The sequence below is a fragment of the Acomys minous genome (genome assembly GCF_964271855.1).
Source record: "Acomys minous genome assembly, chromosome: 13".
NCBI lineage: Eukaryota > Metazoa > Chordata > Mammalia > Rodentia > Muridae > Acomys > Acomys minous.
The window spans coordinates 34,911,534-34,939,057 of record NC_140495.1 but is presented as its reverse complement, the minus strand read 5'-3'; the positions used below and the strand labels follow the sequence as shown (position 1 = coordinate 34,939,057).

At 41.1% G+C, this 27,524-nt stretch overlaps 1 protein-coding gene and 1 pseudogene across 5 annotated transcripts in view; both read right to left on the bottom strand.

Moving 5' to 3' along the window:
• The window catches only part of UBE3D (ubiquitin protein ligase E3D), a 180,791-nt gene that overhangs the window by 110,279 nt on the left and 42,988 nt on the right, over positions 1–27,524 (bottom strand). The window lies entirely within an intron of this gene.
• LOC311580535 (ribosomal protein uL24-like) lies at positions 8,754–9,127 on the bottom strand (annotated as a pseudogene). Its single transcript has one exon. The product of its transcript is annotated as a ribosomal protein uL24-like (transcript).

Below are 27,524 nucleotides of genomic sequence, written 5' to 3'. Positions count from 1 at the left end.
CTAACTTGTTCTTTTTTCAGTCAACAATATTAGTATAGCCTACTAACCGTGCAAATACCACTGTCCTCAGGACGAACTCATACTGTAATGAAACATTATTTACGAGTTAAAATAAGGAAAGACTAAAGTTTTCTTTCCTAACATATTAAAACAACAACAACAACAAAAGATCCTAGTACCCAGAAAGCCACAGCAGGATCCCTGTCATGTGTTCAAGGCCACCCTAGGCTACATAGCAAGGTCTATCTCTAAACACCAAACACAAAATAGCAAATCAAATGAAATAGCTCAATTATTTTTAAAACAACAAACCTTAATTTATAACCAAACAAATAGCACAAGGACACGCACGTGCACACACACACTCACTTTGTTAAAAATATGCACACTTTTATTGAAAAGATCCAACTTTTGATACCCAAGCTCATCTCTCACAGCACATTCCCGTATCTGTCTCCATTACTTACAAGAGTCTTAGAAACGAGTAAAAATAAGCCACTACTTTCAAATATGAAATTCTTAAACTCAAGACAAATCTGATATGAAAAATAGTTACAATATTTTGATAGATGAAAAAAAAATCATTCATTAGTATGGACAAGGCTCTGGGCACAGTTTCCAAACCTCTTCTCCCCAGTTAAAAGCAAGATAAATAAATAGCACATGCCACCAATATTAATACATGCAAGCTTAAAATTACATTGTCTAACAATGTCACTATGTGTGTGTTCTTAGAGAAACACGCAAGGAAGAGGCCAGCATGCTGGCAGGGGTTGTCTGCGGGGACTGGAACCACAGGGTTCTAAGGTTGGCAGGCTTGGTAGCAAGGACCCTACCCACCAAGCAATCCTGCCAGTCAGTTTTAAAAACATTTATTTATTTTTCTATTTCCTTCTACATTGAGGTTCTGAGCATTGAACTCAGACATAGTGGCAAGCACCTTTATCAGTTGAGCCATCTTTTAAGTTGTTCAGTTTTTAATTAAGATGATGTGCCTGAAACTAACTCAATCAGTAGTTTACTCCATGGTAAAAATAAAACAAAATAAAAAACGAAACTGTACTTAATGGCCTTTAATTTAAAATTCCAGGCCTTTTCATCACTGGCAACACTGAAGTTTATCCTGATGTGAATGAACAAGTTTGATATATTTATAAGGTGATTTTCTCAGATAATAGGAAAAAAGAAAATAAATACAAACAACTGATTACTCAAGGTGACCAAGCAGGTATGTTACCTATTATTAAGGAAAGGATAAAGATGTGTCCAAAGAACTAGAAAAATTAAAATAAATAAAGATAAAACCACGCACAACCAAAACACTTGAGGCATACTATTTGTGTTATTTTTAGTAAAGGCGAATGCCATTTGCCTTTACTGGAAGAAAGTAGTTAGTATGGCTTCCTTGGAAAGATTTCAAGTGCCCAGGCAGACCTTCCACCTAGCATCCATCCACATCCATCCACATACTCATCTTTTCTAATCAAATTATAATGGCCAGTCATCTTGGAGTGAGGATCTGAGTAGGTCTTGCAACTTCATCACAGCGAGCTTAGGACTTATCGACTCAACAGCTGCTTTAACAGCTGGGTTTCTCCAAAATTAAAGCAGTCTATTCCTGACACTGCCTAGCAGCTCAACTGCTAGAACAGCTGCTCAACTTGAGGAGTTAAGAGTCAAGTATACATCCAGCGTCCTCGTTACCTGCCACTGCTGGGAGATCCTTTCAGAATAGCAGCTCGTAAACCCAAGCTCATGTTGACATTTTCCAACCTGTTTAATTTTTCATACTTGCACTGCCTCTCCAGTGACCTTCAGCCAACACTTCTGCTGTCATCACCTTTCTTGGAATCTGTCCTTTCTGTCCTTTGGAGGCTCAGCCATCTGAGGCTCTCCAACTTGCCCGGCCCAGCCACTTATATTTTACTCCCCCTTTCCCGCCATCTCACCATCTCAAGAGCATTTTCCTTTTGTTTAAACAGTCCCAGACTCTCTTAATTGAGATACTGGTCCCAGTGAAACCTGAGTTTAACTCCTGAGGTAATGTGCTGAGTAGTTTTATGTCAACTTGACACAAGCTAAAGTCATCTGAGAGGAGGGAACAGCCATTGAGAAAACGGCCTCCGTTAAATTGGCCCGTAGGCAGGTCTATAGGGCATTCTCTCCAGTAGTGATTGATAAAGGAGGGCCCAGTGCATCGTGGGGGCTGCCATCCCTGGGCTGGTGGTCCTGGGTTCTATCAGAAAGCAGACTGAGCAAGCCATGGAGAGAAAGCCAGTAAACAGCACCCCTCCATGGCCTCTGCATCAGCTCCTGCCTCCAGCTTCCTGTCCTGTTTTCCTTTACCAATGAACAGTGATGTGGATAAGTCAAATGATCCCCCCATCCCAAGACACTTTGGTCATGATTTTCTATCACAGCAATAGTAAACCTAAAACAGGCAAGATGTTTAAGAACCAGCTCACACGCTCTGTGGCATTCTGCACTCATTTGAATCAGCATATACATTTTTCTTTTTTCTCTTTCTCTCTCTCTTTCCAAAAGATTTTATTCTATTTTTTGCATATACATTTATATCATTACAGGTAAATAAAAAACACATACAGGAAGAAGAAGAACCGCGGAACAATCATGCTTTTAGGTCTAGATAGATGTTTTAATTTGACAGAGATGAGATATGATGGATATTGACTCTCATTCGGAGTTTTGGAATCAACAAGCTAGGAAGGATGTTTTCTACAGGGTTGCCAAATACAATTAGCCAAAACAGTTTTCCAAACTCTGCACTTGTCAGCAAGTTATCTATCTTTACTCAGCAGCCCAGAAACCTTTCCCAACATGTAAATTACCAAATAACGATTATTTAACTTCCCCTGGGTGTCTGTCTCTTGACCCAACCTGCCTATGAACGTTTGTGTGTTTCTGTGTGCACACATTAGGCTCTTGGGACTGCTAAGTATCTGCACTCCACTAAGCCATACGTGCAGCCCATTTTATCCTTTTCTTTCTACGTATCCATCTGCCCTCTCACTTCTGCGGATTCACAGGACATCACCAAGCTAAAATGACCCAGATAAAGCTCTTCGAGTCTGTAATAGATCTTGACCCTGACTTTGTAACGTTCCCCTCTCCTCTCAAAGGTCTCCACTGTATACAACTCTACCGAGCTACAGATAAGTTAAAAACCTTAGCTCCCATGTCTGTCTAAAAATAGATTTGCTGCAAGACCCAGACTCATCAAACCTGAACATGTTCGAGATCACAATTTTCCTCCTGCGATAGCCCCAGCTCTTCAGCTGTACCATGAACAGAGATTCTGCATATTAATCTCAGAGATGGCCTCTTGCCCGTGCTGTCTCAGCGTGGATGCCATAAATAACAGCATCACAGACCTTGAACCAGCAACACAGTCCTAGGGCAAGTGGACTCTGACAGGGGGATCCAGAGAGCTCTAGAAACAGGGCTCTGATCCAGGGACGGAAGTCACTTAATAACTCATGTCACACCCTAATTACAAATACAATAGAGCTCAATTTTGTTAATGAAAGCAGCCGCTGAAATGCAGCCCTGCTGTCAAGTACCCTATCATCATCATAATGTTGGCACCCAAAGTTGCCTGCCTCACTTTCACTTGCATTCAGTCTATAGACAGCGACATTCTTCCGGCTCACAATACTGTTGGGTTCAGTTTTGCTTTACGGGGCTAAACATAGAAAAGTTTTCATTTTTAATAAGAGCTCAAATAAATAATCCTAAGTCCCAAAGGGCCTTATTAAAACAGCCTCGTAAAAGTTTTACACTTGCATATGAATTTGGAAATAAAAAATGTCTACCTAGCAGTTTGTGCTCCTGCTGACTTCTTTAGCCTTGGGGAAGTCATTGTTAAAATTCACATGTCTTACGGTTTCAAATGATTTAAAGCAGTCTGTTATGATAAATCACCATGAAGTACACCCAGAGAAAGACACTGTTCAAACAGAAATCTCAATTTTAAATACACAAAGTACACACAACGCACCCACTGGGGTGTTTAAATAGCATTAAGGTTCTGATACATCAATCTCCTAATCACACTCTGTCCTCAGAGCCCAGGATGCAAAAAATGTATTTTGTACCAGGTGATTCATTTCCCCTTTCCTATATCTAGGAGGTCATTTCAACACATTTTGACTCTACCCCAGAGAATTAAATTCTACACAGGAAAAGTCCCCCCATCCCCAATGGAAAATAAATCAGGGAGAATAAAATGAACAAGTGATGCTAACACTTTATCACATCTCTTACAAGATGGAGAAAGATCGAGACTAACACTATGTATTTAAAAGTGCAGCCGGGTTTACAAACCGAAATTTATATTCAACCATCTGAATACAGAAATAGCACTCACTTCATAGTATACATCTTCATACACTTAATAATTAGTAAGTAACTAAATGAGGCTGGTACATCAACTTCCATGATTATTGCTCCATCACAGCAGAAGCAGCAATCGAATTTTGAGCCACTAAGTGCTACTCTCCAGTGAACCCTGGAAATGTACAAGAATTCCAGGACAGAACGTCAGAGTAGACACTGTCACTCTGTCCCTTTGTTAGTATTCACAGCATGTGGCTCTCGGTCTTTGCGTCTGTGAGGAAGTTCTTTTTTTTTTTTAATTTTTTATTAATTTATTCTTGTTACATCTCAATGGTTATCCCATCCCTTGTCTCCTCCCATTCCTCCCTCCCTCCCATTTTCCCCTTATTCCCCTCCCCTATGACTGTTCCTGAGGGGGATTTCCTCCCCCTTTATATACTCATAGGGTATCAAGTCTCTTCTTGGTAACCTGCTATCCTTCCTCTGAGTGCCACCAGGCCTCCCCATCCAGGGGACATGGTCAAAAATGAGGCACCAGAGTACGTAAGAAAGTCATACCCCACTCTCCACTCAACTGTGGAAGTTCTTTATACAGAGAACAGTCTAGCCTTCAGAACCTGAGCCATTGGACACTGGCATTAACACCTTGTCCTGAGTTTCTCCACACTAACCGTTTCCCATTTTCTCCAACACTGAGTCCATGAGCCGGGCATCTCTCTCTCTCTCTCTCTCTCTCTCTCTCTCTCTCTCTCTCTCTCTCTCTCTCTCTGTCCTTGTTGTTGAATTTTTGCTTTCAACTTAGACCATTTATTAAAACACAGCTAACCAAGAGCCAGTGATGAAATGTGAAATTTTACACGGTACCATTTATGTGATTCAACTCTTTTCCTCCCATGTATAAGCCCGTTTAGTAACTACGCTGTGAAATAGGACTTATTAAGTTTACTTTTATGACGGCAGCTCCAGAGGCTATATGACAGGCACACCGTCCCCTAGAAGACACAACTCAACTCCAATCCTCTCCCTCCAGAGCATCCAACACACTTTTGAGAGCTCGGCTTCCCAGCTGTCCAGTGGGAGTGGTCATGAGGACTTATAAGCTGGAGACGACCTAGATGCACCAAAGAGACAAAGCTCTGAGCACCACTGCAAGGGATTATCTTGATTGATGTCACTGAGGTGGACAGAGCTTCCCTCACTATGTAGCGCCACGTGAATACTGTCCCGGGCTGGACACATAGTAGAAGTCCAATCGAGCAATAGCTGTTCTCACCTGCCTCGGCACTGTGCACCCAATGACACCAGCTGCCTGAAGCTCCCGCTGTCAGGGTGTCTCTGTCTGATGGAATGGTACACCTCAAACAGTAAGCACAAATAAACCTTCTCTCCCTTAAATCGCTTTGCCAGTTTATCCCAGCAGCAGGGAAACAACTACAGGAGTAGAATTTGTCCTTTCAGCTTCAAAGTTGTTTATTTTGGTTTTTTGTTTCTGTGACTATCAAATGAAGCACGACAGGAAGGTTGTTATTACCAAAATTCATATGCAAATAATTTTCAAGAACATTGTGCATATTCTATATCTAGTTTAAAAAAAAACCTGAACATTGGGGCTGAACAGCACATTTTCCCATGAAGATGAGTGCTTCTGTCATTTGATGGTTTGATGGGCAGAAGACCACACTGACAAATATATAGACATCTATACTGAAATCACCTGTTTCGTAATGAAAATCATTTAACTAAACTGTCAAAAATATATTATCAAAAATTTAAAGCACATCTAAGACTAGAAAGCGCATACGCTAAACATCCTCACCACCCAGCATTAGCTATTGTCATTCCCTGGCTAATTTCTCAGGTATAGTCCTCTCCTAACACTCTCGCTCGTTTTGTTTTTTTTTTTTAAGCAAATTCCACAAATACTGGTATGTCTGTCTCTTATTCAACTTCTTCTAAACTCATTCCATTTTATCTATCATAGAGCAAAATACTGAGGCAATTAACTCACTAAACAGAAAAGGTTTATTTTGGCCCATGGTTCTGAAGGTTCCAAAACCCACATGGCCCCATGGCTTTTGGCCTGTGGCAAAAGTGTATGGCCAAGTAAAATACTTATGTCATGAGCCAGGAAGAGAACTGGAGTACTGGAGTCCACTTCAAAGTGTCCCAAAGACCCTTCACTAGCCCAGCTTACGAAAGGCTCCACTAATCTCTTAATAGTCCCACTCTGGGACACACAGACCATTGTGGGGCACAGCCATACAAAATCTAGCAATGTATAAACACTGAACTATATGCTATTTTTTAAAAGGGAGAAACATTCTAAAATGCCATATCCATAGTATGATTGTGATGACTATTCATTGTCAACTTGATACATGTGGAAAGAGGGACCCTCAATTGAGGAACTGCCTCCATTAGATGGCCTTATAGGTATGACTGTGAGGCATTTTCTTGATTGCTTGATGATGGAAGAGGGCTTACCCTACTATAAGCAGAGCCATCTGTTGGCGGGTAGGCCTGGCCTATATAGGGAAGCTAGCTAAGCAAAGCAAAGAACAAGAAAGAGCAGCACTTCTCTATGGTTTCTGATTCTAATCTTTGCCTTGAGTCCCTGCCTTGAGTTCCTGCTTTGAGTCGCTGCCTTGAGTTCCTGCTTTGAGTCGCTGCCCTGAGTTCCTGCCTTGAGTTCCTGCTTTGAGTCCCTGCCTTGAGTTTCTGCCTTGGCTCCTCTGGATGATGTACTACAAGCTGTAAGATGAAACCCATCTTTCACTAAGTTGCTTTTGGTCACACTGTTTATACAAGTTTTAGAAACCAAACTAGAGCAATTACCATACCTAAAAAACTAACAAACAATAATTAGTCTCACCAAACAAATGCAAGCTCTTAACAATTTTAACTTATTTAAATTGAGCCTAAGTAATAAAGTTCATATATTATGACAGGTTGGTAAACTGGTGTTTATGTTTATTTCCCTCTGCAGGTTTTTTCTTTTTCTACATTTTATTTCCTATGCTAAAATAAGTTGGGAAAAGTGAGGTGGCTCAGAGGGTAAAAGTGCTTCCTGCCAAGCCTGGTAACCTTAGTTCTATGCCCAAGACCCACATGATGGAATAAGAGAACTAAATCCACCTATATGTTATCCTCATACATGTACATCTTCCTAAACAAGTAAATAAATAAATGCAACTTTAAAATTAATTTTAAATGAGTTTTGCTTTTCCAGTAGTTTCCCAGTACAGATTTTGCCCACAATAGTCTTATAACACGAATGTAAGCTTTTAAAAATAAATAAAGAATCAATTCTCAATCACACTAGTAACTAAGAAAATACTAATTATGGAAGCAAAATATCAAACCGGAAATATTACGGCATGCTGACCATATGTGAAGAATGGAAACCTTCACAATGTTGGGAAGCTATTTGGAATTATAAAACAGCAAGTGTACTGAGAGACTGGTTATGTACAGTCACAAGTCATACGAAGAAGCCTGCTTCCTAGTGTGGTACGTATAATGCAGATGGAAGCAAACTAAGTGTACACTGGAAGGACAAAAACCAAACTGTGACCCAGGAAAATGTATAGCCATTGAAGTAATGGACCTGTGTATCAACACTGACAATGCTTTAAGATAAATGGTATTAAGTGAGAAAAGTGAATTGTAAAAGACCGATGCAATTTACACAGCATTTAAAAACACACACATGAAGAGTGTATAACTTTGAGAGCTACGTTTAGTAAAATTGTAAGTGTTCTTATTTAGGAAAAGTTCCCATGGCTGTCAACAATGTATCCTCTTAATTTATGAAAATGTGTGTGGTAACAAAGAACACCAGATTCCAGGTCCATCTTTTTTTTTTTTTTTTTTTTCTTTCTGGGGAACAGAAGGTAATGAATTCAGAGTGAATCCGACTGTGATGATGTATGCCCATCTACATAGCGATGTGTGGAGGAACACAAATAAGGAAGCAGGAAGTAAGAGAGTAGATATTGGTTACTTCATTTTCTAATATTCCTCTAAATTCTAAACAGTATAACAAAAGTAACTAATGACATCACACAGAGTTCTCAGAAAACTAGCAAAAGCCCTCAGAGAGACCAAACCCTTACTCAGTCAAGTATAAAATGGGAGAAAACTAGTGTACTTTCACTAATACAACCAGCCATAGAGACAGACTCTGTTGTTGTCGCTGCTGCTGCTGCTGCTGTTGTTTGGGGACAGGGTCTCACTATGTAGACCAGGCCGGCCTTAAATTCACAGAAACCTGGCTACCTTTGACTCTCAAGTGGAGGGATTAGAAGCATGTGCCACTAAGCCTGGCTGTAATAGAACTCTTTTTCTTTTTTCTTTTACTTAAACAGTCATTAATGAGAGCTGTGTATGAGAGGTCTCTACTCCTGCATCTTCTCCATCATTTCTTCCTTGTGTTTGCCTTTCTCCTTTACTACTGTGGAGACTTGGCTTTCCTTTCCAGGATCTTCTTGCGGTCTTTGTCCAGCTTTAGCCTGGTGATACCCACCGTGCTAGGGTGGATGCCCACATGGATAGTCCGTACCACTTTGCCAATCTGCTGGCCTTTGTAGTATCCTTGAACAGCCTGAATTTCATCTTCCTTTCAGATGGGCATGGACCGAACATTATACTTCTGTTTCAGCTCTTTGGAAAGAAGGGAAGATATGATTTCCCTCCGAATGTGAGAAGGTGCATTGAAATGGAGTTTGCGGTTCTTGCTTTGGTCAGAAGTCACAAAGGGATTGAACTTCATTTTGGCGGCTGCAATCCATCCATAGCAGCAAAAGGAAAGTGAGACAGAGCTCTTAAACAAAGAGCTATAAATAGAGATGCAAGATTGGTCATTGCTTCTGCCTGCTGAGGACATTAGCAAGGAATCACATGAGCTCTATACAGGACCTTGGATCTGAGGCAGAGCACAGTCAAAGTCAGTAAAAACACATGAGAATTCCTCTAAAAAACACTGACATGACTTTTCCTCCTTAATCTATTGCTACATATTGTTAAAATTTGAGAAATATCTTGGTTATTAAAATATAAATGTTATGACATGAGAACTCAAAATACAGAGCTAATTATGTGTTACCTCATTTACCTGAAAAACAAAAATGGAATCACATGATGCAGGATATTTGATTACACTGTGAATCCCAAGATAGTGAACTGGAAAAATATTTTCTAATTGTGGTATGGCTCAGCCTTCGATCATAGAGCTTCCTGTTTATTGTAAACAAGTACTTGTGGCATGACTCAGCCTTAACAAATAGCTTTAATCCAAGAGCTAAATAAAGTCAACCAGAGGTCAAGAGGCAGAGCAATCAACCAGCTAACAAGGAGTGAACATAAGTAAACAGAAAGGAAGGACAGTGGGCTTTAAGACAGCTTGGAGAAGGAGAAAGGGCTTTTTCCTTCTGGGAATAGGAAGGACAGCTGGGTGCTTTCTCTGCCACTCTCAGCAGCATTCACCCCAGTCTTTATTGGTAAAATCTAAGGGCTGGAACTTTCTTTCTTTATAACAACAATCAGATCTTTAGAGTCAGAACTAGGCTCAACACTAAGTGACTTTTACCTGCAAGGACTAATCTGTAACTCTTAGAAACAGGTTCCTACTATTATACAAAAATGAAATCAGAAATAAAAATAGCCTAGAATCCAGCCCTCAAGCATCTTATTTCAAAACAATGTAGGCATCATTTATAGACGAGGTTTACCAGCGTCTTTAGGCACACAGGCAAAATAACAAGTCCAGACTAATATAGAGGAAGCAAGAATTCCTTTCTTGCAACAAATGTTAGCAGCCTTCTACTTACACACAGTATGGTTGAAGAACCACAGCTGGCAGCTCAAGGCTCCAGGGGCTTCACCTCTGGATCTGCCATCATTAACCCCTGCCCTCAGCTCCAAGATCTCGTCTCTCTGGGAGGCTATCTGGGTAGCCACTTCCTCAGACTGGGCAGATGAGTCCTATGGAGTGTGTGAGGAAGGGATGCTCATGTAGTTATTGAGCTAAGAGACAGTTAAATGGCACAAAGCACAATTTGCCTATCAACTAGAAAGGTGAATTTAGCTACTGATGCCATACCACAGGTATGTTAGCCTCACCTCAATATTTTTTAGAAGGAAAGGTTAGCAAACTTTCCCCTCAAGGGTCAGGCTGAATACTTTACCATCTGTGGGATATAAGTAACAAATACTCAAGTCTTCTAACAGAGAGCGAAGCAGTCAGGTGGTGTGTGTGTGTGTGTGTGTGTGTGTGTGTGTGTGTGTGTGTGTGTGTGTGATGCCTGTGCTTCTGTAAAACTACAAAGGTACAAGGAGGTCCTGGATTTGTCCAGTTGCTTGTAGTTTGCCTAACCTGGTCTAAACCAATCAAGTATGCATTGTCCTGGATGTCTATGTAAATTCTTTTTCTGTTTTCACAAAGCCCAAATCAATTCTACTTTTCATCAATACATGTGTGTCAGTTACATAGAAGAGCTGTCTCCCCAGTGACTTCTAATTCACCATGTCCTCTGGATAAAATACATACTGTGGAATTTGTAGCCCTTTGGAGATTAAGGACTTCTTTTCATAACTGGTGGAGCTATAAATAGTTGCCAAGAAAAAAAATGCACACATATGCATCACTTTCTATCCAATTTTAAAAGGTTTGCTGGTGCCTTGACATTTTCTAAAGATGAGGGCAATATGTCAAAGGACTCCAAGCCTCTGCCACATCTTTTGCATTCATTATCTGATGCTGGATTGCAGGTACCCTGAAGCTGGCTCAACACTGCAAACAGCTGACAGTTGCTGTGGGGCAGGAATCTGGAAATGTAGCTGGGTGAGTCTGCTTTTACAGCTCTCCTTAGATTGCAGTCACGACTTCTTCAGAGGCTCCATGCATCGAGAGGCTCTATGTGGCTAATGGCTCTACTTCCCAGATGGTGAACCTAGCCATTGGTTCCTCACGGGACTCTCTGTGGCTGGATTGTCCTCATGCTGCCAGGTGAGTAACTACAGAGAAAGTAATCCAGGACACAGTACAAGGGACCCACTGTGACTTTATATAGGACTATTCTCAGAAATCACTGTAACTGGCTTTGCTCTCTGTGTGAGAAATCACTAACTCTTGGCACTTAAGAGCAAAAGGAATTAAGCTCATCTCTTCAAGGGAGCAATGTCAGGGAATATGTGAACATATTTTAAAACTATGCCACACTTCCAAGAAATTGAATGACACCAAGAAGATAGGATTATGATTTTTAAAATTATATTTAGCTGAACATGGTGGTACATGTCTTCAATCCCAGCACTCAGGAGGCAGGGGCAGGAGGGCAGGAGGATTTTTGTGAGTTCAAGGCCAGCCTTGTCTACAAAGTGAATTCCAGGACAGCTAGGGATATACAGTGAGACCCTATCTCACAAACAAAACTATACACACACACACACACACACATATATACACACACACACTCACAGAGCACATGTGAGTCCTAGGGATGACACTCAGGTGGTCAAGTCTTGGTGGCAGGCAACTTCACCATCTTCACCATCTGACTGGTCCCCAGATTCATCCTAATTAATCTGTTTGGAGTCCCCCCACTGATACGGGCACCATGCTTATTTCATAAGTATCTAGCACTGAAACATTAATACACCAAATTAGGGGAAAGTCAAGTGGTGCTTTGTAGCAATTCTGTGAATCACGCAGCAATTTTTTAAGAAGCATCTAAATAGATCGGTGGCTAGCTAGCCGCTACAAAATGAATTAAACTATAAAATGAAAAACGGATGAGTCCCAAGCCATGCTTCCCCATTTAAGATTCTCCTCCCACAAATTTTGGCTAAGGAAGACCTCATATAAAATGATGAAAACAAGGATAAATTTTACTGAAAGAGGGACTATTTTTGAAAATTAACAACAACAACAACAAAGGATAATGATCCTGAACTAGTTAAAATTTGCCTTTTAAATGGGCTGGTGAGGGGAGCCTGCACACCCCAGAGCATTTACTAAATTCTCAACTTTTTGTGTTTTCCCTTAAGGTTTTTCATTCTGGATCTACATATGTATAAACCTGCCAGGTATACAGCCTCGGGAGGCAGAAATGTCAGGAACAATCAACACAGTTGTAGAGAGTAAGAGGACAAGTCACGTTAGCACCGACCAGTGTCACACACAGCACATAACACATCGACAGAAAAGGAAGCTCTACATGCAATGGAAACAGCTACAAACCAACTTAATAGTTTCATTTGTTTCAACTGCCCTGTGTATAAACACGCAGAGAACCTAATAATATAGTCTACAGTGCCCATAAGGCATGACCCCAAGGTAAAAGAGGTCGGTGCTTTAGTCGGTCCGCTCTTGGAAAGACCTAAGTGTGCTTTAGGGCAGAGAGGAGAAAGCAGAGAAACTGTATTTTCAAATTGAACTGTGAGCTAGCGGCAGAGGAGAGGTTTGGGATGGCTAGTTTCCACTCCATCCTTTGCTCTCCTCTGGGACGTGCCACCTGGCTAAGTGTGTGCGCTTGGCAAGTAGATCCAGGAGCTGCAGTTTCACACAGGACAGTCTGTCTTCTATCCACAACCCGGCACACGAGGCAGAGTTCAACACAGGAAGCTAAAGAGCGATGCTGCTTCACAGTCAGTGTTCGAACCCACTCCAGACATTGCTTCTGTCTGCACTGCCTTAGCAAGAACGGTCTCTGTAAGTGGGTTCCTTTGCCTGTAGTCACCAGGTACACGATGGCTTATGTAACTCGAGATAGGTCAGTCCCTTTGCCAAGCTTCATGATCTATGAAAGCAACACGTGAACCGAGGTACCCACTGAGTGTACCCAGCAGACTGGATTAGTTAAATGCATGAATAAACAAGTGGACTCAGAACCCTGGCTCTGTGTCTAGTAGAAAAGGTGTGTGTGTGTGTGTGTGTGTGTGTGTGTGTGTGTGTGTGTGTGTGTGTGTGTAATAATTACATGGTCACACAGGATCCATCAGCCATACACACTACACATCCTTCATACCAAGTCACTGAATGTCAGAATATTAAGACAACTGAAACAGTGTGCATGTCTATACACAAGTCAACAAAGGCACAATTTATTGATTGCACAACTATAATATAAATCAATGACTGCATATTAAACAATATTTTACAAAGATAATTTCACCTAGAATTATTTGGTTATAACATCTCTTCTTTTCTCATTCACACAGAATTTTGTCTTGTTTTGTTTTGTTTTTTGAGACAGGATTTCTCTGTGTACGCTTGGCTGTCCTGGACTCACTTTTGTAACCAGGCTGGCCTGGAACTCAACAGTGATCCACCTGCCTCTGGGTCCCTGAGTGCTGGGATTACAGGTATGCGTCACCACACCTGGCCACATACAGAATTATTAGCATCATCTGAATGCTTGGGAATATTTGGGAATATATTCTAAAATTCTTCCATCATTTTATCTTTGCAAAGCTGCCTACCCTTAGCTTCCTGCTCCATTAATCTCTCACCTCACAAGCCTCTCATCAAGCGCTGCCATCTCTGTGAAGCTTTTCTTAATTCAAATGAAGAGAAGGCGCCTTGCTTGTCTATCATGGCATATGATATGTATCAGTTTCCAAGATAAGATAATAGACTCCAGAAATAATGCTGTCTTAATTGTATTTTTATCTTCCATACCTCTGACCAGTGACCTGCACACGCAGGGACGTCAGTTTCCTATCTCTCTGAATCTGAGGCTAAGTGTTACATTCATTAACTCCTCACACCAAGTGAAAACCAAGCCTTCAGCCTAAGAGCTAAAATAAAGAACGTGGGGTAAAACTCTTTAAACAGGCTTGTAAGTTTCCCATAACCATGGAATTAACAGCTAATTACTGAACATTGTAAATCTGTCCCCAAAGGGAATAAATGAAAGCCGAGGCTGGAGGCTGTCACTTGGCCTGCCAATAGCTGTACACATACGTAAACCAGGGACCACATTTCAGGCTGTTTCCCTCACACTTATTCCAAATACACAATACTATGGTCTTCTATAACATCTCAGTGCCTCGGGGGCTTCGGGTTAGCTCAGTAACAAATGCCCTAACCACTGCCTCCAGCCACAGGTGGGACAGTCATTCCTATAACTGTGTTACACTCCGGAGTGCCACAATCTCCATACAGATAGCATCATTAAACTTAAGAAGCCAGTTTCTGCGTTGACAGTATCAAGCCCCATGGCAATCCTTCCCATTTAGGACAGCAATGTTCTAGTTTCCTTGTGCCCCTTTCCAGCATCCCTGCTGAGTTATTTGTAAAATGAACTTATAACTTAAGCATATTTATAACCATCTGAAGAGCGGTTTTGCTAAGATCAGGGCATTTCTAATTAGGCACAGCCCCTGCCCCCGTAAAATTTTGTATTATTGCAGTAGTTTTTAAATCATTTTATCAAAGACATTAAAGATACATGGTAAATTAAACCATCTTAAGGGTTATATAGAGACTCAGAAATGACTGGAAAGGGGTGAAGTAGGTACTACGTAGTTATTAAAACTTGGTCCGAACAAGCCCAGAGAAAGCAAACCAAGAGAAAGGAAAATTCAACAAAGTTGGAAGGAAAAACAAGCATTTGCTAAGAAGAGCCAGTAGGCGAGGCAAGTGGAGGAAAGAGAAAGATGTCAAGACGGTTTCAAGCTGTTCATAGGACCATGGATATAGCAATAACACTGGCTCAGTAGACTAAGACAGGTTTGTGAGTAGCCAATTAGGACTGTTTGCAACTAACAGGATATGGAGGGAAAGGGATGCTGAAATGAGGCTCAAAACCAACAGCCAAGACTAGGTGTCACTAGGCAGCTGGAGGGAGCAGGTGGGTGAACAGGCGTGCTGATGAGATCAGTCTGCAGAGAACAAAAGCGGCTGGGATTATACACTCATTTCCAGCACTATCCCGCTTCCCCGTCAGTGATGTCAGGACAGTCAGTAAACACCAAAAAGGGACAGCTATGGAGCTGGACACAGTGGCATGGTGGCCCTCGCCTAGCGTGCACCTGGGAGCCTGGGGTAGGAGAATCAGGAGTTTGAAGCCAGCCCGAGCCCCATAGCAAGGTCCTGTCTCAAAATGAAAAAAATAAATTCAGGATTTTCAACAGACCTTTTCTTAAAAAAAAAAAAGATTCATTTGGTTGTTTAATACACACACACACACACACACACACAGAGAGAGAGAGAGAGAGAGAGAGAGAGAGAGAGAGAGAGAGAGAGAGAGAGAGAGAGAGAGAGAATTCTGCCTGCAAGCCAGAAGAGGACACCAGATCTCATTAGAGATGGTTGTGAGCCATCATGTGGTTGGTGGGAATTGAACTCAGGACCTCTGGAAGAACAGCCAGTGCTCTTAACCTCTGAGCCATCTCTCCAGCACATATAAACCTGTTCTTAAGTCTTAAGTCTACCACAGTTCAGTTGCCTGTAACATTAAATTCTACATAGCACTTTTCCCACACTGAGATGCTAGGGAGATTCAGTAATATGATTTATTTAAAACTCTAGCACAAATCCCATGCATATTAAAAGCTTGATCTATGAAAATTACTATTAGGCAATTAAAACTACAATATTTATCCTTAAAGGACTTATACAAGAAGAGGGTTGGGGATGGTGGACAGATGGCTCAGTGGCTGAGCACATACTATTCTTGGCCAGGAGCCAAACTCAGCTTCTAGCACTCGGGCTGGGCATTTCACAACCATCTGTAACTTCAGCTCCAGGGCATGTGATGTTCTCCTCCGACCTCTGCAGGCACTGCAGCCACTCATATGCACATACCCACACATAGACACTCACATACATAATTAAAAATAAATGTTAAAAAATTAAAAATATAAGTATGACTGAAAATCTAGCATGTCTATAGAACACTTATTTGAACCTAGAGACATTTCTATTAAGAAAATTCCACCATGTCTGAGTAACTTTCAAAGGTAACTTGCCAGCCTCGAATATAATAAACTATCAGCTGTGCTTTCCAATTGCCCTTTGGCCTTATTGATCTAGAAACAATCACTGCGATAAAATTAGCAAGGTTAAGTCACTTTGCCAGCAAGGGCATCCTTATTTTATATGGATAAGAAGAGAAAAAAATATGGAAATAACAGATGCCAAAGAAACAAAGTTAAAAAAAAGAACACCCTATATGATCTAAAATAATTTTCTATATATTTGCTTTTATATAACTGCCAAAGGTATAAGGAAAAGTTTATTAGGCATGGACCACCGTAAATATTTTTATAGACTGGCTAATGAAGATTTTACACATGTAGGAGCACCCACAACACAAAGTTCCAGCTTCCATGTGAATCTCTTATAGAAAAATCACAAAGTTACTACAGAGGCTGTTTGAAAAGGAAAACAGAAGCACACGAGCAACTACAGACCCTTAGCAAAGAAGAGAGAGAGCGGCTCAGAAGTTGCATTACTCCATTCTGGTTGGAGGAGACAATCTAAGAAAGACACAGAAGAAAACCGCCATAGAAGACCTCAAAGGCCAATTCAAGGACCTAAAGATATGAGGTGGGCAAAAGGGTAGAGTATTGGGATAATTTTGTTGGGGGGGGGGGACTGCAGATATAGCCTGGATGAGAGTTCCAACAGGCTTGAGGGATGGATGCAAATAAATACCACAGAGGCCCTAATGAAGAACAAAAATGTCATCATGAAGCCCATTATTTTATACCATCAATATACAATAGAGAGCTCAGTGAGTAAAGGCACTTGCTGCTGAGCCTCACCATCTGAGTTTGATCCCCAAGACCCAGATGGTGGAAGGAGAGAATCAACTCCTTCAAACCATCCTCTAACTCCAAACACACATCATGACATGTGCACACTTACACACACACTAAACAAACTATACACATACACAAACACACACACACACACACACACACACACACACACACACACACACACACAGTTTTAAGAGTGGCAAATACATGATATGACTGGTGGAACCGTGAAGAGAAAAAGCAAGTGTGAAGAAAACTATGCAGACACAATAGACAGGCTGCACAACTATTCAGATGGACTTCAGTGGGAAACAATTAAAGGTTAAATCTGGTTTTGAGCCCAGGCAAAGAAGATAATCCAAGAAGCCACTGCTAGAGATACAAGGAAAAAGAAACATATGTCACCGGGAGTGCTAATGAGCTTCCTCTACCTTTCGCACACAGAATATGAGAAGTTGGTGGGATTTGGAGCAGAGACAACGAGATGGGAATACAAGCAAAGAACCTAAGTCAAAGGAAGGGATGCAGTGTGAACTCAAATGATTTTACTCAGGAGGGTGTGTGTGTGTGTGTGTGTGTGTGTGTGTGTGTGTGTGTGTGTGTGTGTGTGTGTGTAAAACTGTGAGTGTGGGACACGTGTGCATGTAGGTACACAAGCACATTCATGTGTCTGTGTGTGCATGTCAGAGGTTGATGTTGGGTAGTGTCTTTTCTCTATCACAGTCCACCCTTTTGTTGTTTGATAGAAGGTCTCTGACTGAACCGAGGCTCATTGACTTGGCTTACACTGGATCCAGCTTGATGGATCCAGCTGATTCTAACTCCAACCCTTCAGCACTGGGGTTATAGGCATGCATCACTGTCCCTCACTTTTTATACGGGTGGCTTCTGGGGATCTGAACTCATCCTCATGCTCTCTCATGACTATGCCATCTCCCTAGTTCTGGAACTAGAGTTTTTGTCACAAAACAGAAGTTGGCAAAGATGCCAGGGAGAGCATTCCTGGGCTTTAGGAAAGAGTGAAAATGGCATGAAAAAGACTTAAGAAGAAGAAAGGGAAAGGGTCAGAAGGCAGAGGGAAACCAGAACGCAGAGGCAAGCTCCCAGAAGAAACGTATGAATGTGCTGAATTCTAAAGACTGAGAACAGTGGTTTTGTTTACTGGGTGTCCACTGGTCTCTGAGTCAGCCCATTCAGTAAGTGGCAAGGATGATCTTAATCAGGACAAAAGGCCAGAGCTTTTGACTCCAGTTTTAATTGTGACAAGATGAAAATTTAAAAATTTTGAAAAATATTATAAAGTTTAAAAGTGAATTGCAGGGTGCAAACAGTTAATATTCACAACTATATATATGATATATACTATATTATGTTTTATATATAATTATATAATCATATATAATGTATATTATATAGCATAATATTCACAACCAGATAAAAGGTTAATACCCATGAATATAAGAATTTCTCTCTCATATACACAGATATCAGCATAAGTAAGCAAAGGACTATAGCAGGCTGTTCACAGAAGAAACTCAAAAGTTTAATAAACACAATTGAAGATGCTCAGAGAAAGAATCACCCTAAAAATGCAATTCTATCACAGTGGCTATAATTAGTAACCTTGCTATATGCTTCATTGGAACAGGTGAGGGAGTGAAAGTGTCAGGAGGAACAGGCCCTAGAAGAACAATTTACCATGGAAATTATCACTACTTCCAATCTCCCACCAACAGGACCTGAGCTTCTTAAATGGCTAATTCTAGACTCTAGAGTCTGTTGTGGTATCAGCAATTAGGGTGTGTTCAAAATTACAAATATGAGACATATCAAAAGGACACATGAGCCAGTGGCACACAAAGTGCCAATGCTGCTGAACTGGTGTTGAGGAAGGTACCATGGTAACAGAAGATGAGAATACACAGGAAACTGAAGATGGGTGAGAGGTTCACAAAACAACCTGTTCCATCATAGTCACTCTTATGTAAGTCTAAAGTACTTACCATAAAGAGGTTACTTACTTAAAACTTTGTTACATCAATATGCCCTAAGATAGCCAGTCTACTTTTTCCTATTGATTTTATTATTTTATGTGGACGAGTTTTTGCCTGTATGTATGTCTGTGCACCACGTGCATACCTGGTGCCCATGGAGGCCAGAAGACAGCATCAAATCCCCTGGCACTAGAGTTGTGAATGATTGTGAGCCACCATCTGGTTGCTAGGAACTGAACTCAGTCCTCTAGGGGTACAGACAGTGCTCCTAACCATAGAGCCAGCTCTCTAGCCCCATCCATTCACTTTAAAGAAAGACTTTCAGAGGTGTGAAAAGAGGTACGCACAAAGGTTGCACTCCAGAACAATTAATATCCAAGAAAAATTATAAATATCAACATCACAAATTATCTACATTATGGATTATAATACATCAGTTAAATATAAAATTACATGTATTGAGAAGACATAGCGCTGTGTGGAAAAATAAACTGCAAAAGAATATTACAGTGTAGTTGGCTAGGGAGATGGCTCAATTGGTCCAGTGCCTATTGTATCAGCCTGAGGACCTGAGTTCAAATCCCCAACAACCTTGTGCACAGCCAGATGAGGTACAACATGTTTGCAGCCCCAGAACTTGAAGTGAGAGAGTAGGGGAGAGGCAGACGGATACCTGGGGCTTGCTGGCCAGCCAGCTAGCCAACGGGTGAGCTATAAGTTCAATGAGAGACTTTAATCTCAAAAAAGCAAAGTAGAAGGCATTTGAGGAGACTACCTGACAGCATCTGCTGGCACACACACACACACACACACACACACACACACACACACACACACACTGAAAAAAATATTACAGTCTATAGTCTTTATATTGACAAAGAAAAAGGATTAGAAAACATAAATCATCTCCAGATTCACTTCAGGAGCATGCATTACCATGAGTACATTCAACTGTCAGGAAACAAATCAACCTATTTACTGTGGTTACCACATAGAGGGACAACAGTGGCAATGGGAGTGAGTCTCTTCCTATGACTCCTATGACATTATTTCTCCAGAAGGTCCCTGAAGAATTAGAGATGACTGGTTGGTTTGTAGCCAGGGAGACAGTGTTTCTCCAAAGGTTAGGTTCTGGTTGGGGCTACAGACAGAGCTACAGGGCATGTCCTTCAGAGGCAGTGATACACATTGGAGGCTTTTGGATCTGAGGTGCCACTTTGGTCTCTAAAAGGGGCACTTGCCTCCAGAGGGAACACTACAACATTAATGTACAGGATTAATAAGGGGAACGCCACTGGGGGGGGAGGGGCGTGGTGGCACATGCCTTTAATCCTAGCACTCGGAGGCAGAGGCAGGCAGACCTCTGTGAGTTCGAGGTCAGCCTGGTCTACAGGACAAGTTCCAGAACAACCAAGGCTACACAGAGAAACTCTCTCTCTCAAAAAATAAAAATTAAAATTAAGGGGAACACCAACAACCAAATGTCCAACTTATTGGGGTTCCAACAGAGATGCCTACACTTTTGCAGGGGTGGAGGCTCTCACAGTAGTCTTGATGAAAATAAAATCCCCAAATGCTATGGAAAGCAGAAGCCGCAGGTCAGCTTTTCAACCCTAATATGCAAGATGAAGATCACCAACCAGGAACATTCCAGGTTTTTTTTTTTAACGACAAAGCCAAAATAACACGTTGGAGGGCCCTATGGATTCCACAGCCTTTCCTTTATAGCCATTACAGCATAGGTGGCAAACTTATTTCTTTATGAAACGTGATTTCTAAACCCACAGAAAACGGACACAATTTGACGGGAAGCGTGCAGTTGAATGACTGCTAAAACTCCACTAAACAATGGAATTTAATATATTTTCAAAAAAGATCACTTCCCATCAACAATCTGTGGTATTTTCAAAAGTAATAATTGGGAAACTGCAGACATCTAATTAAAGGTTTCCTCCTAAGCCCCAGCTAAGTTTCAGCAGGAGTTTAGGAGCAGCAATCCCTTTCCAACTCTGAACATTCATTAGTAACAGGATATCCTGCAATGACACAACAAGACGTTAACCCCAATGAACCCCACACTGTGCTCTCTGAGTTTGTCCTTGGTGGGTGAGTAGGAAACAGTAAAGGAGCAACCTCATGTGCACACTGTCCTTCCTTCCTTACACACAGAGGTTGTGATCTACTTCTCCCACAATGCACCTTTCTTAAGAAAGTGAGAATCTCTAGACGCAATGTCCACTCCTATTATATGTCGTGGTCTTATTTCTGGTCTCTTTCCTAGTGATTTCAAATTATTCACGGGGCATGTAGGAATTCCAAGTGAACCAAGCCGTAGTTTAGGCTATTGTACATGCAGGGTCTAAAGAGGGATTTCCCTAATCACAAATGAAAAATGCGATGAATGCGTTTAATAGCAAGGAATTGCCTCTATATGGGAAAGTTCGTGTGAAAATGCACAAATCGCAGACAAATGTGTGGAAGTGATTCTAAGGAAGCTTTCGTATTTTCCATATTGGTACTGGGCCATTTCACTGGACTGTTAGATTAACTTCCATTCAATGGTTTCCTGCTCTAGGAAGTAAAGACAATGGACTTCACAAATAACTAAAGCTGTGTTGGTTACCATTAAGTTCTGATCTGAAACATTGAATATGAACATTTAACCCAGAAGTTTCTGCTACTAGAGTAACACATTAGAATATACACATATGTGCTGGATGGAAGACAACAAAGAGCGCATTTGGGGGAGCAAAGAGAGTGCTGACACCGACCTTCTAAGTTACTAGAGGAGCTTTTCTCAAATAGAATATACATTTATAGCCCAGTCTCACATCTCCTAAATTTCATGGTGAAGGAAGATGTAGTGAAAGAAAGAAGTACTCAGTTTGGAGCCCTAATCTTGGCTTCCAGTGACAAGTTGAACTTATATCTGGTCCCCAGTTTCCTCCTATGTGAAATATAATAAGTTTGACTTTGCTCTACTCTACAAGGTCAATGTATCCTGGAACATACTGGCAATGTTCTTATAGTTTCTACATGAGCGTGGAAGTAGACACTTCCTAGAGATGGTTTGATATAACTTTCTTAATGTCCCCGGGCATCTATAGCATCATATACACATAGCATTCAAATCAGCTAACACGAAATAGCTTACGGGGTTATATAGTTATTGAATAATAGGCCTTTGAGTAGTCTGTTGGATATAAAATTAACAGTTTGTTCTTTGTTGTTGTTGTTGCTTTTGTTTTTAAGACAGGGTTTCTCTGTGTAGCCTTGGCTGTCCTGGACTCACTTTGTAGAGCAGGCTGGCCTCGAACTCACAGAGATCCGCCTGCCTCTGCCTCCCCAGTGCTGGGACTAAAGGTGTGCGCTACCAGCATCCAGCCTTGCTCTATCTTTCTTATCAGTCAAAAGACCACTGAGCCCAAACCACTCAGCATATCTCCACAGTATTTGAGGCAGTGCTGGTCTTTGACATCTCAGTGCACAGAACTAAAAAACAAACAAACAAACAAAACAAAACAAAAAAACAAGCACATTTGAAAGTAACTTTGCATTACCAGAATATGCATCAAGATGAAGGCAAAATAGATGAATTGGACATGGCCAAATTTAAACATTTTTGTTCATCAAAAGATATAAGGGTGCTAATGAATGGGAGAAAAAAAAATTTCAAGTTATGAGGGTTGAACAAGTGAGTCTCTGAAGATGTCATACAAATGACCAAAGCACATGAGCTGATTCTCAATGTCACTATGCTGCCTAGGTTTTGTCAACTCAACACAAACTAATCACCTGGGAACAGGGAACCTCAGTTGCAAAAATGCCCCAACCAGACTGACCTGTGGGAAAGTCTACTGGGTAATATGATCAATGTGAGAGGGACCAGCTCACTATGGGTGGTACCAGCCTTGGTCTTGGGTTGTGTAAGAAAGCAGGCTGAGCCAGCTATGGGAAGCAAGCCAATAAGCAGAGTCCCTCCATGGTTTCTGCTTCAGTACGTGCCTCTAGGCTCTTGTCCTGAGCCTCCCTAGAAGAGGGATTACTACCTGTAAAATTAAACAAATCTTTTCTTCCTCAGGTTGCTTCGCGTCATGGTTTTATCATAGCAACAGCAGTGAGACTTGGACAATCACTAATCAGATAATGCTCAGCAAAACTGCAATGAGATCTCTCCTCATATCCTGTAGTGAGAATTTCTGATTTCTCCTAAAAATATAGAAATGTTATGGGAATATGTTTTTGTTTGAATCGCAAGTGTGGGATATGGGGATGCTTCAGACGGCCCACAGTGGCTGGCTGTGATTTGCCTCGTGCTCCAGCAGAGGCATGACTTTGCCAGCTGCAGATAGCTTCTGCAAGTGCGTGGCATTTAGAATTCTGGGGACCCTTGAGAAGGTATATACATGCTGAGGCCCTGACTGGATGGCAGTGGCTGCTACTCTCTCCTCCTGCCCCTGCTCCCGCTGTTGCTCCTGCTGATGCTACTGGGTTCTGGGGGCTGTAGTTGAGGTTTGTTAAGGTTTATCAAGTGGTTGTATGCAAAGGGCCAAGAAGAAAAAAAAAATAATATCTTGATGACAGATATCAAACATGTCTCAGGGAACTCTATGCCCCTAATCAGCAGGAAGTAGTCTAAGGACAACCACACCCCTTTTCCCTTCTATCCTTCCTTCTCTGCTACCTAGTGCTGGTGGGTTGGAAGGGTGGAGAAAGGGTGGAGAATGGAGGAATGGGGTAAGGAACACAAAAAAGGAGCAAACACTATCTACAATATCCTTTAGGATGGCTAATATCAAAGTAACTCCTCCTAAAGCCATACCCACACCCAAATAAAAATATAAAAACAACTAAACCTAAAGGAGAGAAAGGGAAAAAAAAAAAGCAATAGACAAAAACAAACAAACAGAAAAGTCCAAATGGGGGGTGGTGGGCAGCAAGGCACTCGCTTGTGCAGTGCTGGTGGATCTGTAAACTGCAAGGGGAAACAGCATAAAGGAAACTCAAAAGCAGACCAGCCAAGGGACCCTGCAACCTCATTTCTCGGCCATTTTCCTTAAGGAAAAAGGAGAGCATGGCAATAACAAAAATTTGTTTATATTTCATCATTTACTCTCTTTAACAAAATTAGCCTATGGTAGTACAAGGATTTTGGTTCATGTCATAGTAGAATTGATTTCTTTGCTGATCCTAAATACAATTTCAAGAAAACTGCAGGCTATCCCCCACAAAAGGAGAAGGGAGAAGTAGCCTGACTTCAAGAGACATTTCCAAGCAGGCTCTTATCTTTGGCATATTAAGATTCGGGACTACAAAATTATTTGTTGTAAGCGTCTCTTCTCAATATCACAGGATGTTCAAGAGAATTCCTTAACAATTTACTAGATGCCATAAGCCTTCAAGCTGTAAGAACCAATACTGTGTCCAGACACTGCCAAACATCTCCTACAGACAAAATTAATATCAGTCCAGAGAGTGTGAAGATGTGGGTGGCTAGACGAAATGATAAAACCAAACTGTAAAGGTTAGATCATATTAATAACAACAAAAAAAAAGAAAAGAAAACAGTTAGATCATATTAACAGTAACAAAAAAAAAAAGAAAGAAAAAGAAAAAAGTTAGATCATATTAACAAAAAAGAAAAAAAGAGTTAGACTATATGCACCAACTTTTAAACTTTGGACATAAGCTCTGATAAGCAACACAAAGCACGAAATACTTTATTCTGCCAGGATAAATCATGGGCAGGTAGGAACAAACAAACAAAACAATAAAACAATTAGCAACAGCATACAAAAAATTGGTGCTCACCCATACATGCCAATGCTGGTTAGAGCATAGAGAGAAGGCATGAAAAAGCGTTCTTCAAGATGATGAACGCTGTTGCTAGAAAGAACGAACATTCTAAAAATATTACATGCCAGTTTTTTTTTCTTTTTGTGAGTGCTCAAGGAAATAAAACCACAGTTACATTTGCTGTTTTCCTCTTTTAGACTACCATCTGGCCATCCACACTTTCACTAGAAAAAAAAAAAAAAACCTCTAGCCAATGGGACTAAAATAGTTAAGGCACCACCCCATGTGTCATGAATATGTCAGAGAGTTCATTATGCCCCCAAAGGAAGGGACTAATGTCCTTAAAAGACCAAAAATGTAATTCACTCAGAGCATGTTACCCAACTCATAAGATTCCTGTCTGCCTTCAGGGATTCAGGGTCCCAAAGGGGAAAGAAAGGCACAATAATAATGATTTTATACAGCTGGGCATGGTGGCCCACACCTGTAATCCCAGCACTCCAGGAGGCAGAGGCAGGTGGATCATTGTGAGTTGAAGGCCAGCCTGGTCTACAAAGCAAGTCCAGGGCAGTCAAGGCTACACAGAGAAACCCTGTCTTGAAAAACAAAAAATAAACATTATTTTATACAACAGATGAAGTAATGAATCAAAGTCATTTATTAGACACACACACACACACACACAGAGAGAGAGAGAGAGAGAGAGAGAGAGAGAGAGAGAGAGAGAGAGAGAGAGATGGCGGGAGAGAGCTAACATGGAAAGCAAAAAACAGAGAAAACAAGAAGGTTTAAGGATAATTATTAGTCTCAGAGATTAAGAGGCTATTAGATTTGGCATGACAAAATTTTGGTACAAGTTCCCATTCCATACACTGATATGAAATCTCAGACAACCAAAGAGAACGTCCTGATGAATTTTCGGGGTTGGTGAGATTTTCTAGTGAGAAAGGGGACTTGCTGCTAAGCTTCAGGACCTGAGTGCAAAGCCAACGACATATGGAGGAAGAGAACTGAGTCATGTAGGTTGTCTCCTTATCTCTACTCATATGCTGTTGCAAGTACACACACACCCACACACACACCACATGCACACACACACACATACATGCACATACACTCATTACATTTTTAGAAAGGTGTTTAATTTTTTTTCAGAGAGACAGAATAGGTGTACAATATTTTCAGATATTAAGGGATTGAGTAAAGTACAAATTTGGAAGTACCAAAGAAAGTATAATTTATAAAGCCATTGATTTCTCACACTTATATTCCTAATACTTTGAGAGTCTGAGGCAGGAGGATCATCAAGAGTTGAGGGCCAGTCTGGACTCTACCTTGAGTTCCAGACCAGCCTTGGTATCAGACTGCGATCCTTTCGCAAAAATACAAAAACAAAAACAAAACACCAGGGGCTGGAGATGTGGCTCAGAGGTTAACAGCACCCGCTGTTCTTGCTGTGGACCTAGACTCTGTTCCCAGCATGTGCAGGGCTTCTCATAAATATCTTTAACTCCAGTCCCAGTGAACTTGACGCCCTTTCTGGCCTCCTCGGACACAGGGACACACACGGTACACCTATATGCAAACACTTATACACATAAGGAAAAATAAAAGAATATACCTTATTAAGTAAAAACCATGGAATACTGAACAAAAAACAAGTTGCAAAAATATAGAGTATAATAATATTTGTGAATTTATAAAACATAGCAAAACATTCTAACTTCTGTAGAAATAAGCACATATGTTAACGTTTCTAATGCATAAGAGCAAGAGGCAAGCTGAGGTGGCAGACGTTCGCTGGATAGGTGAGGAGATGTGGTCATTATCATCAGAGTTACAGCAGTGTCTGACACAGCGAGAAGATAACAAGGAGAGCCACAAATGCCCTGTCTCACTCAAGAGCACGAGTGTTAGTTAAGTCAAAGCAATGGCAGTAAAAGGAAATTAGCTTAACTATGTGCACTAGAAATTTAAGGCTATCCATATAAGCCATCTTGAAATTGATATATATTTTTTTACTTTCAAATAATCAGAAGACAGTAATGACGCAGAAGGCAACTTACCAAAGGATGGTGGGCTATGTCCAAAGAAATATGGGAATAACTACAATAAAGTGTATGATTAAATTCACCACCGACACAGGGAGAGCTGGGCTAAGGAGATGGCTCACTGGGTAAATGTGCTTGTCTCACAAGCTTCAGGACACGAGTTTGGTGCTGGAACTCACATGAAAACAAACGGGTATAGTGCACATGTCTGTAATCCCAGCATGCCTTTGGGGAGACGGGAGGTGGACAGAAGAGAATCATCCGGCAGCTCCCTGGCCAGCACAGCAACATAAAGAAGAGAGAGCTTGCCCCAGAGCAAAGGGAAACTACAACAAACAAACAAACAAACAAACAAAACACTTGCCAGAACGCTGCCCTCTGACCTGCACACCATGGCACCAATGACCCCACACTCATTCACATACACTTGCACAGTAAAAACAAACAAAACAAAAACATAACATAAAATAAAAGCAGAGATGCGTTCACTCATTGAAGCTTTGACACATGCAGCTACATGCCATTTCCAAAGCATACACTAATGAAACACACCCTTAAG